Source organism: Nerophis ophidion, linkage group LG02 (genome assembly GCF_033978795.1).
Source record: "Nerophis ophidion isolate RoL-2023_Sa linkage group LG02, RoL_Noph_v1.0, whole genome shotgun sequence".
Taxonomy (NCBI): Eukaryota; Metazoa; Chordata; class Actinopteri; order Syngnathiformes; family Syngnathidae; genus Nerophis; species Nerophis ophidion.
In genome coordinates this window covers 67,034,444-67,058,696 of record NC_084612.1, presented here as the reverse complement: position 1 = coordinate 67,058,696, position 24,253 = coordinate 67,034,444, and the positions used below count along the sequence as shown (strand labels likewise).

Genomic DNA, 24,253 nt, shown 5'->3' with positions numbered 1-24,253 from the left:
AACTCTAGCGTAGCTGTTATTTACGGCAATTTTTTTTAATGCAATTAAACAACTTAAATAACAGCTTAAATACATGTGTCCGAAAAAGTTGATGTAATTTATAATGTCAATGTCATTGGACATCCAAAAAAATTAAACAAGATACAAGTACTATTTATACAAAAAGAAATTGCTCAGTCTTTCACAAGAAAGGATGGGGCGAGGTACACCCCTTTGTCCACAACTGCGTGAGCAAATAGTCAAACAGTTTAAGAACAACGTTTCTCAAAGTGCAATTGCAAGAAATTTAGGGATTTCAACATCTACGGTCCATAATATCATCAAAAGGTTCAGAGAATCTGGAGAAATCACTCCACGTAAGCGGCATGGCCGGAAAGCAACATTGAATGACCGTGACCTTCGATCTCTCAGACGGCACTGTATCAAAAACCGACATCAATCTCTAAAGGATATCACCACATGGGCTTAGGACTACTTCAGAAAACCACTGTCGCTAAACACAGTCGGTCGCAAAATCTGTGAGTGCAAGTTAAAGCTCTACTATGCAAAGCGAAATTTTACGGTTCAGACTCATGCCAGCGCCGCTCGTCCCTCTGTGCGCACCTCGGGACACGCCCACGGGCGCGAACATCCAGGAACGAGCCGCGCGTGTTTCCGCCCTGCAGCAGCTGCTAGCTGCAATCAATCACCGGCAATCAGCACACCTGACGGTAATGACGGAATAGTCTTCATAGGCTCGGACAACCAGCCATCACTCGCCGGATTATAGTCTTCTGTTCGAGTACAGTAAGCCACGCCCATCCGTGTTTTCTTGAGTCATCCCCACAGTACCTTCCGTCGTCTTTAAGGTGAGCTGTGCATCTCAACTTTTTTCCCCTGGATCTCCCTATGGACTCTGACTGCCTTTCTCAATACTTGATTCCTCCCGCTTGGACACGGATCTTGCCTCTTCGCTACTGCCCTACGGACTTCCGCGTTCCTTCGCTCTCGTCAACACTTTGGTAACACACACCTCAGCTAATCACACACATAACCTCACACCACATACACTTTTGGATCTTGTCCACACTCCATTTCCTTAGTTTATTTGCTACAGTTTGATTATCATATATATCCATCCATCCATTTTCTACCGCTTATTCCCTTTCGGGGTCGCAGGGGGCGCTGGCGCCTATCTCAGCTACAATCGGGCGGAAGGCGGGGTACACCCTGGACAAGTCGCCACCTCATCGCAGGGCCAACACAGATAGACTGACAACATTCACACTCACATTCACACACTAGGGCCAATTTAGTGTTGCCAATCAACCTATCCCCAGGTGCATGTCTTTGGAAGTGGGAGGAAGCCGGAGTACCCGGAGGGAATCCACGCGTTCACGGGGAGAACATGCAAACTCCACACAGAAAGATCCGAGCCTGGATTTGAACCCAGGACTGCAGAACCTTCGTATTGTGAGGCAGACGCACTAACCCCTTCTGCCACCGTGAAGCCTATCATATATATATGTATGGTTAATAAAAATTTTTAAATAATCTTTGGACACTACTGCCACCTGGTGTTAGTCTGCCGTCATCTCCTCTTAGTAAAACATAACCCGAAAGCTATTTATCAACAACATCCAGAAACGCCGCCGGCTTCTCTCGGCCTGAGATCATCAAATATGTTTTTGGAAATATTCAACATCGTGTCATCCGGACCTAAGGGGAAGCAAACCATCCGGACTGTTATCGACGCAAAGTTCAAAAGCCAGCATCTGTGATGATATGGGGGTGCATTAGTGCCCAAGGCATGGGTAACTTACACATCTGTTAGGGCACCATTAATGCTGAAAGGTACATACAGGTTTTGGAACAACATAAGCGCCGTCTTTTTCATGGACGCCCCTGCTTATTTTAGCAAGACAATGCAAAGCCAGATTCGGCTCGTGTTACAACAGCGTGGCTTTGTGAAAAAAGAGTGTGAGTACTTTTCTGGCACGCCTTTAGTCCAGACCTGTCTCCCATCGAAAATCTGTGGCCCATTATGAAGCGTAAAATACGACAACGGGGACCCCGGACTGTTGAACGACTGAAGCTCTACATTAAACAAGAATGGGAAATAATTCCACTTTCAAAGCTTCAACAATTAGTTTCCTGAGTTCCCAAACGTTTATTGAGTGTTGTTAAGAGAAAATTAACATGCCTTTTCTCAACTACTTTGGCTCGTTTTGCTGCAATGAAATTCCAAGTTAATTATTATTTGCAAAAAAAAAAAAAGTTCATGTGTTTGAACATCAAATATCTTGTCTTTGTAGTGCATTCAACTGAATATGGGTTGAAAAGGATTTGCAAATCATTGTATTCCGTTTATATTTACATCTAACACAATTTCCTAACTCATATGAAAACAGGGTTTGTAGACGTACTTCAACAAAACGCTGTTGTATCTTGTGGCCCTGCGATGAGGTGGCGACTTGTCCAGGTGTACCCCGCCTACCGCCCGAATGCAGCTGAGATAGGCTCCAGCGACCCCTCTGTGACCCCAAAAGGGACAAGCAATAGAAAATGGATGGATAGATGGATGGAGAGTATCTTGTCTCATGGTTCTATTCGACCAAAACCGTGCAAGAAGCGTGGATGCTGGCATTGAGGCGAGCAGCATGGGCAGAGCAGACGATAGTAAAATGATGAGGTACTTTAATCACATAATGGCTCCGACACTCTACAGGAGTATAATTCCTTATGTCTGCTCCAACGCGTCAAGCGACGTCGGGTGAATTTCAATGACGCGGAATGAAGACAATTGCTTTCGTCAATCTGCCGATGGCTGACTTATTTCTATCTGAAGGCGTACCGAAAAAGTAAGGAAAAGGTTGTTATGGTTGGTTTTGAGGCGTCTACTCCAACATGCGCACGTTCTGTCTTTGCAAGCCTTTTCTTCAAGCAGAGACATGTGTGACATCCTTTACAAAAAAAAAAGATGACAAAATGTCAATATACCTCTTGAAAAGGGAACAAGGAATCACAAACGGAGGTAGAGTATGTTCTTTTAGGAGTTTGAAACCCTTTTTTGAACTTTTGTAACATGATTTTATTCTTTGGCTGTGTGTGTGTGTGTGTGTTCTACAAACCCTGTTTCCATATGAGTTAGGAAATTGTGTTAGATGTAGATATAAACAGAATACAATGATCATTTTCAACCCATATTCAGTTGAATACGCTACAAAGACAAGATATTTGATGTTCAAACTCATAAACTCAATATTTTTTTGCACATAATCATTAACTTAGAATTTCATGGCTGCAACACCTGCCAAAGTAGTTGGGAAAGGGCATGTTCACCACTGTGTTACATCAACACTCAATAAACAATTGGAAACTGAGGAAACTAAATGTTGAAGCTTTGAAAGTGGAATTCTTTACCATTCTTGTTTTATGTAGAGCTTCAGTCGCTTGGATATGTTGTTCCAAAACCTGTATGTACCTTTCAGCATTAATGGTGCCTTCACAGATGTGTAAGTTACCCATGCCTTGGGCAGTAATGCACCCCCACACCATCACAGATGCTTGCTTTTGAACTTTGCGTCAATACCGGTCTGGATGGTTCGCTTCCCCTTTGGTCCGGATGACACGATGTCAAATTATTCCTAAAACAATTTGAAATGTGGACTCATCAGACCACAGAACACTTTTCCACTTTGCATCAGTCCATCATAGATTATCTCAGGCCCAGAGAAGCCGGCGGCGTTTCTGGATGTTGTTGATAAATGGCTTTCGCTTTGCATAGTAGAGCTTTAACTTGCACTTACAGATGTAGCGGCAAACTGTATTTAATGACAGTGGGTTTCTGAAGTGTTCCTGAGCCCACGTGGTGATATCCTTTAGAGATTGATGTCGGTTTTTGATACCGTGGCGTCTGAGGAATCGAAGGTCACGGTCATTCAATGTTGGTTTCCGGCCATGCCGCTTACGTGGAGTGATTTCTCCAGATTCTCTGAATCTTTTGATGATATTATGGACCGTAGATGTTGAAATCCCTAAATTTCTTGTAATTGCACTTTGAGAAACGTTGTTCTTAAACTGTTTGACTATTTGCTCACGCAGTTGTGGACAAAGGGGTGTACCTCGCCCCATCCTTTCTTGTGAAAGACCGAGCATTTTTTGGGAAGCTTTTTCTATACCCAATCATGGCACCCACCTGTTCCCAATTAGCCTGCACACCTGTGGGATGTTCCAAATAAGTGTTTGATGAGCATTCCTCAACTTTATCAGTATTTATTGCCACCTTTCCCAACTTTTTTTGTCACGTGTTGCTGGCACCAAATTCTAAAGTTAATGATTATTTGCAAAAAAAAAAATGTTTGTGATTGGGCCGGCACGCAAAGGCAGTGCCTTTAAGGCACGCCCCCCTATATTGTTGTCTGGGTGGAAATCGAGAGAATGGTTGATTTTCGGGAGAGGCACTGAAATTCGGGAGTCTCCCGGGAAAATCAGGAGGGTTGGCAAGTATGACTTGGAGACGCAACTGCTCCGTACAGCGGCGTTTTAAAAGTCATAAATTTTGCTTTTTGAAACCGATACCGATAATTTCCGATATTACATTTTTAAAACATTTATCGGCCGATTACATCTCCAGTCACAACTCTTTGCAAGACATCTCCAGCTCATCAAATGATGTCTGCAGAGAGGATCTGTGGCACAAATGAAGTAATTCTCTCACACAGTCCAAGTGTTTACCTCCCGCTTTGCTATTATGCCGAATGAGACACACTGATTAAAAAAAAACCTCAATCAGACGTGTTGACATATGTCGCTTTAGAGTTTTTCCCAGCATTCATCACATCCCCTTTCAGTCGTGGACAAAGCCCGCCATTTTTCCACCATAGCAGGAATTCCCAGAATGCATTAGGCTTCTTTCACATCGCTAGACAAATTGCATCGGCGTTAAGTAAAACGTATTCATACAGCCGCCAATCGATAACAAAAGCCAATTTACATACGGAGCAGGTCCGAGACAAAACAAATGAACATGATTAAGCACTTTGGAAGGAAAAACAAGCCCGAACAGACGGACGCAAAACGTGGGGAAAGTGAAACCTCAGACTGTTATGTCCAATTAGGCAGGAAATTGGACAAAAAAAAAAATGGTAGAATGCTGCTGGCCCAAATTTTTTACTCCGTCATGCTTCACGCTGGTGCAATTTATCCGAAAATTACACCCCCAGAATAAAGATAGTGACTTTAATAAATGAGGTATAGTAATAGGCGGGGATGATTGGATGTAATGATATCATCAAGTTGAGAATGGTCCCTTGGATGGCAAATAACACACAAAAAACTCACTAAATATTGATACCAATGCATACTTTGTCAATTAAAAGTGCATTTTGCTGTGGATAGGTTGTTATTTTAGTTTAATAAATAGTGTCAGGCTTTCCTCTGACAGTTTGTCTATGTTTTAGTTTTTTTCCTCTGCATTTGTCTGTTTCCTGTGTTTAGTATTTCCTGTCTTTTAGTTCCTGTCAAGTGCTCTTAATTTGACAGCTTCCTGTCTTGTTCCTTGAGTGCTGTGTTCCTCCTCAGTGTGTTTAGTATTTCCTGTCCTTAGTTCCTGTCTAGTGCTCTTATTTTGTCAGCTTCCTGTCTTGTTCCCCTTCAGCTGCGGCTGATGGGCATCTGGCCACACCTGTTGCCAATCAGCCGGCTCCTATTTGTACCTCCTTTGTCTTGTGTCAGTGGTGGGATCATTGTAGTGTCGTGTCGATGTCATTTTCTACTTGTCATTCCTACTGGTCGTGTGATTGCAGCGTAGCGGTAAGCTATATTTGGTAGATGTTTGTAGCTTACTGTTTTTTGTTCCCTGCTACCGATTTGTTTGTTCATAGCCCTTAGTTTGTTATGTCCGCCCACATGCGTGCTTTTTGTTTGTACCCTTTTGGTTTGGTTTTTGACTTTAGTATCTAATTAAATCATGTTTACTTACCAAATGCCTGCCTCCTTCTCTGCATCTAGGGGTTCGACACCAAATAACCATGACAAATAGGGTTAAATGATAAATGGGTTGTACTTGTATAGCGCTTTTCTACCTTCAAGGTACTCAAAGCGCTTTGACACTACTTCCACATTTACCCATTCACACACACATTCACACACTGATGGAGGGAGCTGCCATGCAAGGCGCCAACCAGCACCCATCAGGAGCAAGGGTGAAGTGTCTTGCTCAGGACACAACGGACGTGATGAGGTTGGTACTAGGTGGGAATTGAACCAGGGACGCTCGTGTTGCGCACGGCCACCCTGCCCACTGCGCCACGCCGTCCCTACTTGTACTTGTATAGCGCTTTTCTACCTTCAAGGTACTCAAAGCGCTTTGACACTACTTCCACAGTTACCCATTCACACACACATTCACACACTGATGGAGGGAGCTGCCATGCAAGGCGCCAACCAGCACCCATCAGGAGCAAGGGTGAAGTGTCTTGCTCAGGACACAACGGACGTGATGAGGTTGGTACTAGGTGGGAATTGAACCAGGGACGCTCGTGTTGCGCACGGCCACCCTGCCCACTGCGCCACGCCGTCCCTACTTGTACTTGTATAGCGCTTTTCTACCTTCAAGGTACTCAAAGCGCTTTGACACTACTTCCACATTCACCCATTCACACACACATTCACTGATGGAGGGAGCTGCCACGCAAGGCGCTAACCAGCACCCATCAGGAGCAAGGGTGAAGTGTCTTGCTCAGGACACAACGGACGTGACTAGGTTGGTACTAGGTGGGGATTGAACCAGGAACCCTCGGATTGCCACTCTGCCACAACGTCTACAGCAGGGGTCACCAACGCGGTGCCCACGGGCACCAGGTAGCCCGTAAGGACCAGATGAGTCGCCCGCTGGCCTGTTCTAAAAAATAGCTCAAATAGCAGCACTTACCAGTGAGCTGCCTCTATTTTTTTGAATATTTATTTACTAGCAAGCTGGTCTCGCTTTGCTCAACATTTTTTATTCTAAGAGAGACAAAAATCAAATGGAATTTGAAAATCCAAGAAAATATTTTAAAGACTTGGTCTTCACTTGTTTAAATAAATTCATAATTTTTTTTATTTTGCTTCTTATAATTTTCAGAAAGACAATTTTAAAGAAAAAAATACAACCTTAAAAACGATTTTAGGATTTTTAAACACAATTTAAATCAATGTTCAAGTATTTTTTTATAGTAAATAATAATAAATACATTTTAATTTAATTCTTCATTTTAGCTTCTGTTTTTCAAACGAAGAATATTTGTGAAATATTTCTTCAAAACTCATTATTATTAAAATTCAAAAGAAATATTCTGGCAAATCTAGAAAATCTGTAAAATCTAATTTAAATCTTATTTCAAAGTGGATTTCAACCTATTTAAAAATGTTTATCAAAGTTATACAATTAATCTTAATCAGGAAAAATTGCTAATGATGTTCCATAAATTCTTTTTTTAATTTTTTCAAAAAGATTCGAATTAGCTAGTTTTTCCCTTCATTTTTTGGGGTTGAATTTTGAATTTTAAAGAGTCGTAATTTAAGATAAACTATGTTTCAAAATTTAATTTTCATTTTTTTTGTGTTTTCTCCTCTATTTAACCTTTCAATTAAGTGTTTTTTTCATCATTTATTCTCTACAAAAAACCTTCCGTAAAAGGAAAAAAAATGTACGACGGAATGACAGACAGAAATACCCATTTTTTTTATATATATAGATTTATTTATTAAAGGTAAATTGAGCAAAATGGCTATTTCTGGCAATTTATTGAAGTGTGTATCAAACTGGTAGCCCTTCGCATTAATCGGTACCCAAGAAGTAGCTCTTGGTTTCAAACAGATTGGTGACCCCTGGTCTACAGTTTCCAAAAACAGTTTGAAATATCACTTTTCCACTTTGCATCAGTCCACCTTAGATGAGCTGGGGCCCAGCGAAGCCGGCGGCTTTTCTGGGTGTTGTTGATAAATGGCTTTCGCTTTGCATAGTCGAGTTTTAACTTGCACTCGCAGATGTAGCGACCAACTGTAGTTACTGCCAGTGGTTTTCTGAAGTGTTCCTCAGCCCATGTGGTGATATCCTTTGCACACTGATGTCGGTTTTGATGCCTGAGGGATGGAAGGTCACAGGCTTGGCCGCTTACATGCGGTGATTTCTCCAGATTCTCTGAACCTTTTGATGATATTTTGGACTGTAGATGGTGAAATCCCTAAATTCCTTGCAATAGCTCGTTGAGAGATGTTGTCAAACTGTTCGACAATTTGGTCATGCATTTTTTCACAATCCTTGTTTGTGAATGACTGAGCATTTCATGGAAACTGCTTTTATACCCAATCATGGCACCCACCTGTTCCCAATTAGCTTGTTTACCAGTTGAATGTTCCAAATAAGTGTTTGATGAGCAGTCATCAACATTCTCAGTCTTTTTTGCCACTTGTGCCAGCTTTTTAGAAACATGTTGCAGGCTTCAAATTCCAAATAACCTAATATTTGCAAAAATTAACGTTTTCCAGTTCGGACGTTAAGTATCTTGTCTTTGCAGTCTATTCAACTGAATATACCGTATTTCCTTGAATTGCCGCAAGGCCTATAGTATGCGCCTCCCTTGAATTACTGCCGGGTCAAACTCGCTTCTCAAAATAATTAGCGCATGCTTAGTATTACCGCCTGGTCAAACTCGTGACGTCACGAGTGACACTTCCCCTGTCATCATTTTCAAAATGGAGGAGGAGGATTTCAATAACGGTAATTTGAAATTGCATTAAGGGAAAAAGATTAAGAGCTATTCAGTAGGATTTAAGGTCCAAGCTTACATCACACTCAAATTTTTACTGCATTCCTTTGGTAAGTGCCGGAGTGAGAAGAGGTTTTAAAATAATTAGCGGATGCTTACTTTTACCGCATGCCTTTGGTAAGCGCAGGAGTGAGAAGAGGTTTTGAAGTAATCAGCGCATGCTTCCTTTTACCGCATGCCTTTGGTAAGCGCAGGAGTGAGAAGAGGTTTTAAAATAATTAGCGCATGCTTACTTTTAACGCATGCCTTCGGTAAGCGCAGGAGTGAGAAGAGGTTTTAAAATAATTAACGCATGCTTACTTTTACCGCATGCCTTTGGTAAGCGCAGGAGTGAGAAGAGGTTTCAAAATAATCAGCGCATGCTTACTTTTACCGCATGCCTTTGGTAAGCGCAGGAGTGAGAAGAGGTTTTAAACTAATTAGCGCATGCTTACTTTTACCGCATGCCTTTGGTAAGCGCAGGAGTGAGAAGAGGTTTTAAAATAAATAGCGCATGCTTACTTTTACCGCATGCCTTTGGTAAGCGCAGGAGTGAGAAGAGGTTTTAAAATAATTAGCGCATGCTTACTTTTACTGCATGCCTTTGGTAAGCGCAAGAGTGAGAAGAGGTTTTGAAGTAATCAGCGCATGCTTACTTTTACCGCATGCTTTTGGTAAGCGCAGGAGTGAGAAGAGGTTTTAAAATAATTGGCGCATGCTTACTTTTACCGCATGCCTTTGGTAAGCGCCGGAGTGAGAAGAGGTTTTAAAATAATCAGCGCATGCTTACTTTTACCGCATGCCTTTGGTAAGCGCAGGAGTGAGAAGAGGTTTTGAAATAATTAGCGCATGCTTACTTTTACCGTATGCCTTTGGTAAGCGCAGGAGTGAGAAGAGGTTTTGAAATAATTAGCGCATGCTTACTTTTACCGCATGCCATTGGTAAGCGCAGGAGTGAGAAGAGGTTTTAAACTAATTAGCGCATGCTTACTTTTACCGTATGCCTTTGGTAAGCGCAGGAGTGAGAAGAGGTTTTAAAATAATTAGCGCATGCTTACTTTTACCGCATGCCTTTGGTAAGCGCCGGAGTGAGAAGAGGTTTTAAAATAATTAGTGCATGCTCACTTTTACCGCATGCCTTTGGTAAGCGCAGGAGTGAGAAGAGGTTTTAAACTAATTAGCGCATGCTTACTTTTACCGCATGCCTTTGGTAAGCGCAGGAATGAGAAGAGGTTTTAAAATAATTTACGCATGCTTACTTTTACCGCATGCCTTTGGTAAGCGCCAGAGTGAGAAGAGGTTTTAAAATAATCAGCGCATGCTTACTTTTACCGTATGCCTTTGGTAAGTGCCGGAGTGAGAAGAGGTTTTAAAATAATTAGCGCATGCTTACTTTTACCGCATGCCTTTGCTAAGCGCCGGAGTGAGAAGAGGTTTTAAAATAATCAGCGCATGCTTGCTTTTACCGCATGCCTTTGGTAAGCGCAGGAGTGAGAAGAGGTTTTAAACTAATTATCGCATGCTTACTTTTACCGCATGCCTTTGGTAAGCGCCGGAGTGAGAAGAGGTTTTAAATTAATTAGCGCCCTGGCGGCAATTCAAGGAAATACGGTAAGTTGAAAAGGATTTTCAATTCGTTGTATTTTGTTTTTATTTACCATTAACACAAGGTGCCAACCTCACTTGTTTTGGGTTTTGTATTACAATCTACTTGACCCCTAGAACAACATTCTCCAACGGTTCACGGGAGCGCTTTCCAACAGGGTGGACAAGAGGGTCACGCTGGCTATTTAATCGCAGGAAATGAAAAATTTGCACTCAACGTCGAAGCAAACGTCCTCCATTAAATCGAGCACGCTGTCGGGCTCAGACCCAGCATGCGGCGCTGTCCAGCGAAAATGACCAATAAAATATCGCCGAAATGTCAGCCGTGATCCCTCACCCAAACTGTTGTAGGGACACTGTCCTGCGCCTGATGAGCAAAATTGCAAGTGTGAACTTTTCGGCCTTCACGGTGCTGCGACGCTGTTGCGTAAGCTGCCCAGTGACATCCCGAAATCACGCTTATGATGATGAAGGAAGCGACCGTTGAACGCACCCAAGCATCTCATCGGCACACACTCTCGCTTTGGTGACGCAATATTAGATCTGGAAGGAGATCCATTGTGCTCATCTCGTGCAGCCCTTTTGTTCAGTTGGACAAATATCTCATTTAATTCAGCCGTCAAACTTTCAAGGTGAAGTGAAGTGAAGTGAAGTGAAGTGAATTATATTTATGTAGCGCTTTTCTCTAGTGACTCAAAGCGCTTTACATAGTGAAACCCAATAGCTAAGTTACATTTAAACCAGTGTGGGTGGCACTGGGAGCAGGTGGGTAAAGTGTCTTGCTCAAGGACACAAGGGCAGTGACTAGGATGGCGGAAGTGGGAATCGAACCTGCAACCCCCACGTTGCTGGCACGGCCACTTTACCAACCGAGCTATACCGTGAAGATTGCCATAAAAAACATGCCCGAGATTTTGCACATTTTTCATTAGTTTGAACTTTGTCAGGAATTTATACAGCTATATACATATATACATATATATATATATAAATATATACCGTACTTCCTTGAATTGCCGCCGGGGCGCTAATTAATTTAAAACCTCTTCTCATTCCTGCGCTTACCAAAGGCATGCGGTAAAAGTAAGCATGCGCTAATTATTTCAAAACCTCTTCTCACTCCGGCACTTACCAAACGCATGCAGTAAAAATTTGAGTGTGATGTAAGCTTGGACCTTAAATCCCTACTGAATGGCTCTTAATATTCTTCCCTTTATGCGATTTCAAATTACCGGTATTGAAATCAGCCTCCTCCGTTTTGAAAATGATGACAGGGGAAGTGTCACTCGTGACGTCACGAGTTTGACCAGGCGGTAATACTAAGCATGCGCTAATTATTTTGAGAAGCGAGTTTGACCCGGCAGTAATTCAAGGGAGGCGCATACTATATGACCTGCGGCAATTCAAGGAAATATGGTATATTTATATATATCAATCCATTTCTTACCGCTTGTCCCTTTTCAGGGTCGCGTTGGGTCGTTGGAGCCTATCTCAGCTGCATTTGGGGCACACCCTGGACAAGTCCCCACCTCATCGCAGGGCCAACACAGACAGACAGACAGCATTCACACACTAGGGCCCACATACATACACACATATATATATATATATATATATATATATATATATATATCCATTCCATCCATTTTCTGCTGCTTATTACCTTTGGGGTCGCGGGGGGGGCGACCCCAAACAAAACACAATAATTTATTCAACATAATTTTGATATCGACAAATATCACAAAAATTACAAATATTGACACTTTTTTATGAACTATTCACATACTTGCCAACCAAATTCAGCAGATGGGGGGGGCGGGGGGGGGGGGCTGTCCTGGATGAAATGAAATATTTTTTTTCCCAATCATTTTAAAACTTGCAAGCGTATTTATTCTTCTTACTCGTCGTCGCCATGTCTCTTCTTTGTTCTTCTGCTTCGTCTCCTTCTTGTTGTGCGTGCTGTTGTGCACTGAGCTCCAAAAGCCGTAGACGTTATTGTCGCGTCCTGGAAGACTTAGTGCTGCAAGGGGTTCCGGGTATTTGTTCTGTTGTGTTTATGTTGTGTTACGGAGCGGATGTTCTCCCAAAAAGTGTTTGTCATTCTTGTTTGGTGTGGCTTCACAGTGTGGCGCGTATTTGTAACAGTGTTAAAGTTGTTTATACGGCCACCCTCAGTGTGACCTGTATGGTTGTTGACCAAGTATGCGTGGCATTCACTTAAGTGTGTGTGCTCGATATTAACATTATCATTAAACCGGTTAAAAGATCATACGACGTGTCAGCATTTCTTGCCATCTTCGAGTAAACGCTACATTTTTATGTGATTGGGCCGGCACGCTGTTTAAATAGAAGAAAAGCGGACGCCTGGACAGCATGTGGCTGTTAAGGGGTGAAGGTTTCAGATGCGAGAGGACGCTAAAGGCACTGCCTTTAAGGCACGCCCCCAATATTGTTTTCCGGGTGGAAATCGGGGGAAATTCGGGAGAATGGTTGCACTGAAATTCCGGAGTCTCCCGGCAAAATTGGGAGGGTTGGCAAGTATGACTATTCATTAAAATGCAAGACATACACTTCATTGTGGAGGACTTAAAATACCCAAATACAGCCATCAAAATGGAGAGCTTCTTTTATTTAGGAGGACCAAAAACAAGTAAAAAAAAAAAAAATACTGTATTTTTTCGCACTATAAGGCGCACTGGAATATAAGGCGCACTGTCAATGAATGGTTTATTTTCGATATTTTTCATATATAAGGCGCACCGGATTTTAAGACGCATTAAAGGACTCAAATTATATATTTTGGTTCTAAACGTAAAACACTTCCTCGTGGTCTACATAACATGTAATGGTGGTTCTTTGGTTAAAATGTTGCATAGATTATGTTTTACAGATCTTCTTCATGCCGCTTTCTGACAGTCCAAGATGTCGTTTTGGCTTGTGCAGCCCTTTGAGACACTTGTGATTTAGGGCTATATAAATAAACATTGATTGATTGATTGACAGTCGCTTCAGGGTGCGCCGTTTTGTGGGTTTTGTCTTATTTACGTGGCTCACCTTCGGCAGCGTCTTTTCCCCGTCATCTTTGTTGTAGCGGTGTAGCGTGCAAGGACGGGAGAGGAAGAAATGTCAAAAGATGGAGCGAACTGTTTTAAAGACATTCAGACTTTACTTCAATCAATAACAGAGCAGCATCTCCTCATTCGTGGCTCACTAGTGCAATAACAACACGGGAAATGTGTCCCGTGAAAAAGCGTCCGACCGGAACTCTCTAATCACTAAAGTTCCTTGGGTGAATTATGTAAACTCACTACACCGGTATGTTTTTAGCACTTTCACAGCGAGATGTAAGTTAGGACTTAACGCTACTTTGAGTGAATGCCCAATAACAAAAAGAAAGTGAAAAAGAGGAAGCTTATTGACTACGGACTATATTGACGGACGTGTTATGTTTGCGGGGGGAGATGACGGCACAGACACCAGGGGATTTTGGAGAATGTATATGTATACATATATATACATGCAACACGTGCAAAAGTACTTGGGAAAAGGGCATGTTCACCACTGTGTTACATCACCTTTTCTTTTAACAACACTCAATAAACGTTTGGGAACTGAGGAAACTAATTGTTGAAGCTTTGAAAGTGGAATTCTTCCCCATTCTTGTTTTATTTAACGCTTTATAATGCGCCACACATTTTTGACGGGAGACAGGTCTGGACTGCAGGCGGGCCAGGAAAGTACCCGCACTCTTTTTTTTACAAAGCCAACCTGTTGCTGAATGTGGCTTGGCATTGTCTTGCTGAAATAAGCAGGGGCGTCCATGAAAAAGACGCCGCTTGGATGGCAGCATGTGTTGTTCCAAAACCTGCACACCCATGGGATGTTCCAAATAAGTGTTTGATGAGCATTCCTCAACTTTATCAGTATTTATTGCCACTTTTCCCAACTTCTTTGTCACGTGTTGCTGGCATCAAATTCTACTTAAAGTTAATGATTATTTGCAAAAAAAAAAAAAAGTTTATCAGTTTGAACATCAAATATGTTGTATTTGTAGCATATTCAACAGAATACGGGATGAAAATGATTTGCAAATCTTTGTATTTCGTTTATATTTACATCTAACACAATTTCCCAACCCATATGGAAACAGGGTTTGTAAATTAATTTATGTTTTTGTAAAGTTGTCCACCAAACACCTCATTGCTATAGTTTTCTGTACACTTCTCTTTAAAGACATGTTAAAAAAAAGGGACGCATGGTTTTATCGGAAAGGGACATCTTCCATTGGTAGATTTGTCAATAACATTAGGCTGAAAAATGGGCGTTGCATCGCAGCTGTGGGCCCCGGCCTTCTCAGCAGATAAAGAAAGATATATACAGAGCTTCTCCCACTGGTGATAAATATTCACGAGACCGCGTCTTGGCAGCGAGACTACGGGATGCTGGATCATGTGCAATCATCATGGATCACACAGCTTGGGGTATTGTGTTATTTTTTTTCATAATGATTCGACATCAGTTGTTAAATGATGGAGTATGAGCGCTGTGCCACGGGTTTTGAATACACTTTAAAGCCATGAGCTGGTTAAAAAAAATACATATAATGCAGTTGAGCTGTGTTGGCTTTAATGTTTGGTAACTGCTGTTTTGTTACCATTGATTCCAATAGCTGAATACATGAGTAGGCGTCCAAGATGCTGTAGATCAGGGGTCTCAAACTCAATTTACCTGGGGGCCACTGGATGCAGAGACTGGGTAAGGCTGGGCCGCAAGAATAGATTCCTTAAAAAACCTAACATGCACTATCTGATGAATTAACCTACTTTGAATGGCTTTCCCGCCATAGCAACATACTTGCCAACTCTCGCGATGTTTCCGGGAAACACCCGGATTTCAGTGCCACTCAATTAAATCTACTGGAGCAATCATCCTCACGAGTTTCACCCGGACAACAATATTAAGGGCGTGCCGTGATGGCAGTGGCGTCATCTACAACCTTCCTCCATACAAACAGTGTGCCGGTCCAGTCACGTATTGTATGAGACTTCTGCAGACCCACGGAAGTGACTGCAAGACATACTTGATCAACAGCCATACAGGTCACAATGAGGGTGGCCGTATTAACAACTTTAACACTGTTACAAATATGCGCCACACTGTGAACCCACACCAAACAAGATTTACAAACACATTTTGGGAGAACATCCACACCGTAACACAACATAAACACAACAGAACAAATACCCATAATCCAATGGAGCGGGGTTGGGGGAGGGCAGGGGTGTATATTGTAGCCTGGAAGCGTTAGGGCTGCATGGGATTCTGGGTATTTGTTCTGTTGTGTTACAGTGCAGATGTTCTCCCAAAATGAGTTTGTAAATCTTGTTTGGTGTGGGTTCACAGTGTGGCACATATTTGTAACAGTGTTAAAGTTGTTTATACGACCACCCTCATTGCGACCTGTATGGCTGTTGATCAAGTGTGTCTTGCAGTCACTTCCGTGGGTCTGCAGAAGTCTCATACAATATGTGACTGGGCAGGCACACTGTTTGTATGGAGGAAAAGCGGATGATACGGAAGGTTGTAGATGACGCCACTGCCATCACGGCACGCCCTTAATATTGTTGTCTGGGTGAAACCCGTGAGGCTGATTGCTCCAGTAGATTGAAGGAAGTGGCACTGAAATCCGGGTGTTTCCCGGAAAGATCCCGAGAATTGGCAAGTAAGTTGCTAGGGCGGGTTGGTGTGGGTTCATAGTGTGGCACATATTTGTAACAGTGTAAAAGGGGAACATTATCACCAGACCTATGTAAGCGTCAATATATACCTTGATGGTGCAGAAAAAAGACCATATCTTTTTTTAACCGATTTCCGAACTCTAAATGGGTTAATTTTGGCGAATTAAATGCCTTTCTGTTTATCGCTCATGTGGTGATGACGTCGGAACGTGACGTCTCCGAGGTAACACAGCCGCCATTTTCATTTTTAACACATTACAAAAACCGGGTCTCAGCTCTGTTAGTTTCCGTTTTTTTCTACTACTTTTTTGGAACCTTGGAGACATCATTCCTCGTCGGTGTGTTGTCGGAGGGTGTAACAACACTAACAGGGAGGGATCCAAGTTGCACCACTGGCCCGAAGATGCGAAAGTGTCTGCCGCCAGACCCCCATTGAATGTGCCATAGTGTCTCCACATTTTACCGGCCATGACAGACATGGCACAGAGATGTATGGATAACCTGCAGATGCATTTGCAACGATAAAGTCAACAATATCACAAAGGTGAGTTTTGTTGATGTTGACTTATGTGCTAATCAGACATATTTGGTTGCAGCGTGACTGCCAGCTAATCAATGCTAACTTGCTTTGCTAATCGACGCTAACATGCTATTTACGAGCGGTGCTAAGGCAGACATGGCACAGAGATGTATGGATAACCTGCAGATGCATTTGCAACGATAAAGTCAACGAAATCACAAAGTTGAGTTTTGTTGATGTTGACTGCCAGCTAATTGATGCTAACATGCTACGCTAATCGATGCTAACATGCTATTTACCGGCGGTGCTAAAGCAGACATGGCACAGAGATGTATGGATAACCTGCAGATGCATTTGCAACTATATTACGTTTCCTTCCACCCACATTTAATGCGAAACAAACACTTACCAATCAACGGATTTAAGTTGCTCCAGTGTCACGAGATGCGAAAGTCCTGATCGTTTGTTCCGCACATTTTACCGGCGATGCTAACGCAGCTATTCGGCCATGCAATGGCTATGAATAGCGTCAATAGCTATTCGCTCAATAGCTTCAGTTTCTTCTTCAATACTTTCATACTCCAAACATCCATTTCATTACATGCGTAATCTGTTGAATCGCTTAAACCGCTGAAATCCGAGTCTCAATCCGAGATAATGTCGCTATATCTTGCTGTGGTATTCCCATTGTTTGTTTACATTGGTAGCACTGTATGACATCGCAGGGAAATGGATAGTCGCATCGCAAATAGTGAAAATCAAGCACTTTAAAGCTTTTTTTAGGGATATTCCGGGACCGGTAACATTTTGAAAAAAACTTCAAAAAATACAACCAGCCACTGGGAACTGTTTTTTATTGTTTTCAACCCTTTCGAAATGATGATAATGTTCCCCTTTAAACTTTTTTATACGGCCACCCTCAGTGTGACCTGTGTGGCTGTTGATAAACTGTGTCTTGCAGTCGCTTACTGCGTTTACGGAAGCTGCATACAACATGTGGGTGGGCTGGCACGCTGTTTTGTACAGGATGTAAAGGATGCTAAATGCAGTTCCGATGTAATTCGGGAGAATGATTACCCCTGGAGGGGCACTGAAATTGGGAGTCTATTGGAAAAAACGAAGGTATACAAGTATGACGCTGTAAAGCGCCATTCATGCGGGCTGCACACAACATTTAATTTTCACATTACGGTGCGGGCCACAAAATAACGTCTCGCGGGCCGCAATTGGCCCGCAGTCCGCGTGTTTGAGACCCCTGCTGTGGATGGATAATATAATATGTAGGTCACAGGTGTCAAAGTCAGGCTCTGGGGCCAAATGTGGCCTGTGAAAGGCTGGAAAAAATAAAGTACTTTATGGCTTAATGTACAAAACCCAAAACCAGTGAAGTTGGCACGTTGTGTAAATGGTAAATAAAAACAGAATAGAAGGAGTCGCTAATCCTTTTCAACCTATATTCAATTGAATAGACTGCAAAGACAAGAAACTTAACGTTTGAACAGGAAAACTTTATTTTTTGCAAACATTACCTAATTTGGAATTTGACGCCTGCGACATGTTTTCAAAAAAGCTGGCACAAGTGGCAAAAAAGACTGAGAAAGTTGAGGAATGCTCATCAAACACTTATTTTGGAACATCCCACAGGTGAACAGGGTAGCAATGTACTGCCTTCCTCTTCACCACAAGCAGAAAGAAAATCACACGAACCAAGAAAAGTTACCTTCACAAAAAAAATCACTAACGTACAGAGAAGTGTCCCTGATTATATACAACAAAAAAAAAAATACAATTGAGGTAAGTGGACAAGTTGCCACCTCATCGCAGGGCCAACACAGATAGACAGACAACATTCACACTCACATTCACACACTATGGCCAATTTAGTGTTGCCAATCAACCTATCCCCAGGTGCATGTCTTTGGAGGTGGGAGGAAGCCGGAGTAGCCGGAGGGAACCCACGCATTCATGGGGAGAACATGCAAACTCCACACAGAAAGATCCCGAGCCTGGATTTGAACCCAGGACTGCAGGACCTTCGTGTTGTGAGGCAGACGCACTAACCCCTCTGCCACCGTCCAGGGTGTACGCCGCCTTCCGCCCGATTGTAGCTGAGATAGGCGCCAGCGACCCCCGCGACCCCAAAAGGGAATAAGCGGTAGAAAATGGATGGATGGATGGATGGATGGATGAGGTAAGTGGAAAGGTTCATTGTCAACAGTGAGTTTCACATTTTTCCTATAGTGATTCTAATCTAGCTTTCGTTTTGGTGTACCCCTCAAATTATATTGAATTTTCTCTAAATCTAAGAAAAACATGAGATCCTTAAGCCATAAGGAGGCTTTAGGGCAGGGGTAGGGAACCTATGGCTCTAGAGCCAGATGTGGCTCTTTTGATGACTGCATCTGGCTCTTAGATAAATCTTAGCTGACATTGCTTAACACGATAAGTCATGAATAATTATGCTGGTAATCACAGTGTCAAAAATAACGTTCAAAATATATTTTATTCTCATGCATTTTAATCCACCAACTGGTTTCTACCGCACCTGTTTAAGAAGTCGGGTTAATGGTAAGAAGTATTTTATTTATTGTTGGTTAGCTTCAGAACAACAATGTTATTAAAAAGAATAAGAGACTTATTGTTGTGATCCGTGACTCGGATCTTCACATATAATTTTTTATTTTTCCATCTTTGTTCTCATTCTCCGTTTGATCTGTTTATTTCCCGTTTAGTCCATCACCATGGTTACTTATTAGTTTCAGCTATTACTCCCGGTTCCTGCACACCTGTTCTCTGCTAATCACCTTCCCTTTATAAGCCAGCCTCTTCTGTTTATTCTTTCTGGGACTCTAGTTTGTTTTTACGCAACCTAACGTCAGGTATGCTTTTCTCGCTAGCTCATTAGCTCAGCCACCTGGTCATCCTTAGCTCACATGCTAATCATCTTTGTTTTTACTTTTTATGCCTTCATGCCAAGTCTTAGTTCTTTATATTTCCTAGCTTTCACGCTAGCGTCTTTTGTTTCCCTTTTTATTAGCTCCAGTATTTTTGTTCAGAGCTCACCTTTTTGTTAATAAATTTGTTAGATCCTACCTTTGTTGTGTTCTTCGTTTGACGCATCCACGAGGGAATCGAACCCAGTACCACGATGCCGAACCGGCGTTACTCTTATTATACTCTAAAAATGTTAGCCTTACTTAAAAATGCACGCATTTAGTTGTATTCAGTCTTAAAAAAAAATATTATATGGCTCTCACGGAAATACTTTTTAAATTATTTGGCTTGTATGGCTCTCTCAGCCAAAAAGGTTCCCAACCCCTGCCTTAGGGGCAAACTGTAATTTCCACTCCAATAAAATCCTTCTACGAGTTATTAATGATTCAAAGGCGATATTACTGCATTTCTCAAAGTCTGCTTCACTTTTGGATAGTTTGGTGGAATTCCAAAAAATAGCAAGTTCTGAACGAGGCGTCAACTTCAATCAATCAATGTTTATTTATATAGCCCCAAATCACAAATGTCTCAAAGGACTGCACAAACCATTACGACTACGACATCCTCGGAAGAACCCACAAAAGGGCAAGGAAAATTCACACCCAGTGGGCAGGGAGAATTCACATCCAGTGGGACGCCAGTGACAATGCTGACTATGAGAAACCTTGGAGAGGACCTCAGATGTGGGCACCCCCCCCACCCCCCCTCTAGGGGACCGAAAGCAATGGATGTCGAGCGGGTCTAACATGATACTGTGAAAGTTCAATCCATAGTGGCTCCAACACAGCCGCGAGAGTTCAGTTCAAAGCGGATCCAAGACAGCAGCGAGAGTCCCATCCACAGGAAACCATCCCAAGCGGAGGCGGATCAGCAGCGTAGAGATGTCCCCAACCGATACACAGGCGAGCGGTCCATCCTGGGTCCCGACGAGCGGTCCATCCTGGGTCTCGACTCTGGACAGCCAGTACTTCATCCATGGTCATCGGACCGGACCCCCTCCACAAGGGAGGGGGGGACATAGGAGAAAAAAGAAAAGAAGCGGCAGATCAACTGGTCTAAAAAGGAGGCCTATTTAAAGGCTAGAGTATACAGATGAGTTTTAAGATGAGACTTAAATGCTTCTACTGAGGTAGCATCTCGAACTGTTACCGGGAGGGCATTCCAGAGTACAGGAGCCCGAACGGAAAACGCTCTATAGCCCGCAGACTTTTTTTGGGCTTTAGGAATCACTAATAAGCCGGAGTCTTTTGAACGCAGATTTCTTGCCGGGACATATGGTACAATACAATCGGCAAGATAGGATGGAGCTAGACCGTGAAGTATTTTATACGTAAGTAGTAAAACCTTAAAGTCACATCTTAAGTGCACAGGAAGCCAGTGCAGGTGAGCCAGTACAGGCGTAATGTGATCAAACGTTCTTGTTCTTGTCAAAAGTCTAGCAGCCGCATTTTGTACCAACTGTAATCTTTTAATGCTAGACATGGGGAGACCGGAAAATAATACGTTACAGTAATCGAGACGAGACTTAACAAACGCATGGATAATGATCTCGGCGTCTTTAGTGGACAAAATGGAGCGAATTTTAGCGATATTACGGAGATGAAAGAAGGCCGTTTTAGTAACTTAAAACGTTGTGCATCTGCAAAGATGTTTAAAAATATTAATCCAGTAGGCTTGCAGACAGGGACAGGACCAGAACAAACCTTTTTTCTATTCAGGCTATGGTTAAAAAAACTAATAATTATCTATGGTACAAAGCAGAGAAAACAAATCTGTGAAATGCCAAACTGCAATTTGGCGAGGATCGACTGTCTCCTCATAATAAATCTTTATCCAAGTGAGTCCATCGCAAACAAACAGTGAACAACATTTTCATCATGACTACAGATGGAGTCTCGGTAACGATCCACTGAATGATTTCTGCATTGGACGGTGGTGTTTTTGCTCCATTCCCCGAAGGTAGACTTGCAGGCGGTGGCTGGTAAAACACTGGAGATAGATGGCGCCAATTTAAAACCATTCCCCGCTGCCTTTCCCTTGCTGATCTTTTTTTTTTTCCCTGGACCACGCCGTGCGGCTCAGTGTTTGCTGATGTATTGTTATCAGATTGATCTTTTTTGGTCGTGTTATAAATATATCAGCAGGCCGGCTAGTTGGTGGGCTGAAAAGCCTATTTTGTTTACCTCTTTCCACATGGGAAAGGTGGTTAGTGAGTAATTCATCGTACGGATTTGTTTTGACTTGGCTCTTCTCGATGCCAGCATTCAGTCATGTTTTTGTTACATGTGGCATGGAACTCATCATCTTTGGCGGTGGCGACAGAGAATCTGGCCTTTTTCTTTTTTTTTTTACCTTTTTTGGAATGGAAAGGATAAAGTCAACCTGGTATTTTTTCCACCATCTGGATCTGTATTAGACGATGCGTGTGTGTAAGGTATAACGCAAAAGTTGAACATCAGACGTTGACTTTTGTTCCACCTTGTTGGGTTGGAAACAAATGTCGCAGAATCTGATTATTTGCCAGTGGGATTAAATGTCTCACAGCAACAGCTTGGTAGTGCAACTGATATTCTACCAACCCCGTTTCCATATGAGTTGTGTTAGATGTAAATATAAACGGAATACAATGATTTGCAAATCAATTTCTACCCATATTCAGTTGAATATGCTACAAAGACAACATATTTGATGTTCAAACTGATAAACATTTTTTTTGTGTGCAAATAATCATTAACTCTAGAATTTGATGCCAGCAACACGTGACAAAGAAGTTGGGAAATGTGGCAATAAATACTGATAAAGTTGAGGAATGCTCATCAAACACTTATATGGAACATCCCACAGGTGTGCAGGCCAATTGGGAACAGTAGCGTGCCATGATTGGGTATAAAAATAGCTTCCAAGAAATGCTAGGTAATTCACAAACAAGGATGGAGTGAGGGTCACCACTTTGTAAGCAAATTGTCAAACCGTTTTAGAACATTTCTCAATGCGCTATTGCAAGGAATTTAGTGATTTTACCATCTACGGTCCGTAAAATAATAAAAAATTTCAGAGAATCTGGAGAAATCACTGCACGTGAGCGATGATATTACGGACTTTTGATCCCTCAAGCGGTACTGCATCAAAAACCGACATCAGTGTGTAAAGGATATCACCACATGGGCTCAGGAAAACTTCAGAAAACCACTGTCAGTAACTACAGTTGGTCGGTACATCTGTAAGAGCAAGTTAAGTCCTTTTTACTTAGAATATGTTCTCTTAGTGTCCAAATAACTCTAAATTAAGTCTTTGTTAATAGAATATGTTCTCCTTGTGTTCAAATAACTCTAAATTAAGTCCTTGTTACTTAGAATATATTCCCTAGTGTCCAAATAACTCTAAATTAAGTCTTTGTTAATAGAATATGTTTCCCTAGTGTCCAAATAACTCATATTAAGTATTTGTTAATAGAATATGTCCACTTAGTGTCCAAATAACTCAAAATTAAGTCTTTGTTAATAGAATATGTTCCCCTAATGTTCAAATAACTCTAAATTAACCCTTTGTTACTTAGAATATGTTCCCCTAGTGTCCTAGTTAAGTCTTTGTTACTTAGAATATGTTCCCCTAGTGTCCAAATAACTCAAAGTTAAGTCTTTGTTACTTAGAATATGTTCCCCATACTACATTGTTACCACAGTTCAGCTTGAGAATGTCGCTGTGACGATAGTAGCACTAAAAATTGGCCCCAGGTTCTATAGAATTTTACCGTTAACCCGGAAACGGATATGCTTTTAAATATCTTTTTTAAAATGTATTTTTAAAAATCCGCGATGTAGTGATGCCGCTAGTTTTGAAGCACGGATTTTCTTTTTTTTGTGTTAATTTATGGCTATTTTGCATGCAGGATGTCTGCATTAAATGGGCCAATGGCAAGCCACACTCTGTAAGAAGCGATGATTGCCAACTGTGTTAGAAGAAGCTCTTTCACAGAAAACTTTGAAGATCCGTCACTTTCCTCGTGCGGAACATCTTAAGCAGACTTTCTCCACTCGAGTCCTGCAAAATCATGAACATTCTGGAGACGGATCAGAGAAACCCCCCAGAGGAGACTACACAAGAATGATCATCCATTGACAGTCGATTTAATTGAAAATGAAAAACTGCTCTGACAAATTGCTGCAGATGAGTACTCTATCAGATTACGTGCTCTCATGGGGTTGGTGTCTATTTTCGTTTTTTTTTTTGTCAAGATGCTGCAATTCATTAAATCTGACTTTCATCCCATCGGCATCCCCAGGTGCGGGCAAAGGCCTCACAAAACAAGCTCTCAGCTGTTGCTCTGTAGCGGACACTTACATTAGAAGCGCTGTGCAATTGTTCACTGTTATTTTGACGCAGACCCCATGAGATTGTGTTCGCACTTAAATCAAGATGAATAAGGCAGTGCTGAAGAAACGAGACGTCTTCCTTCATTTGCGTTACTGCCATTTTTGTCATGAATAACATTCTATTAAAATCAATCCTCCGACGTTAAATAAACTCCAGCATCCACGCTTTTGCTCACGTCTCACTTACCGGAAGCCTTGCATGATGTGTCTGAAGCTCATCTTGATATATCAATGGGCTGAGCATCAATAATA

At 42.0% G+C, this 24,253-nt stretch overlaps 1 long non-coding RNA gene across 1 annotated transcript in view; it reads right to left on the bottom strand.

Moving 5' to 3' along the window:
• LOC133544183 (uncharacterized) overlaps positions 1-24,253 on the bottom strand; it is a 31,796-nt gene that overhangs the window by 2,666 nt on the left and 4,877 nt on the right. Inside the window, exon 2 of the long non-coding RNA XR_009804598.1 lies at positions 24,189-24,253. This exon is cut by the window's right edge and continues 115 nt beyond it. This is a non-coding gene — a long non-coding RNA (uncharacterized LOC133544183). The remainder of the gene's footprint in view (positions 1-24,188) is intronic.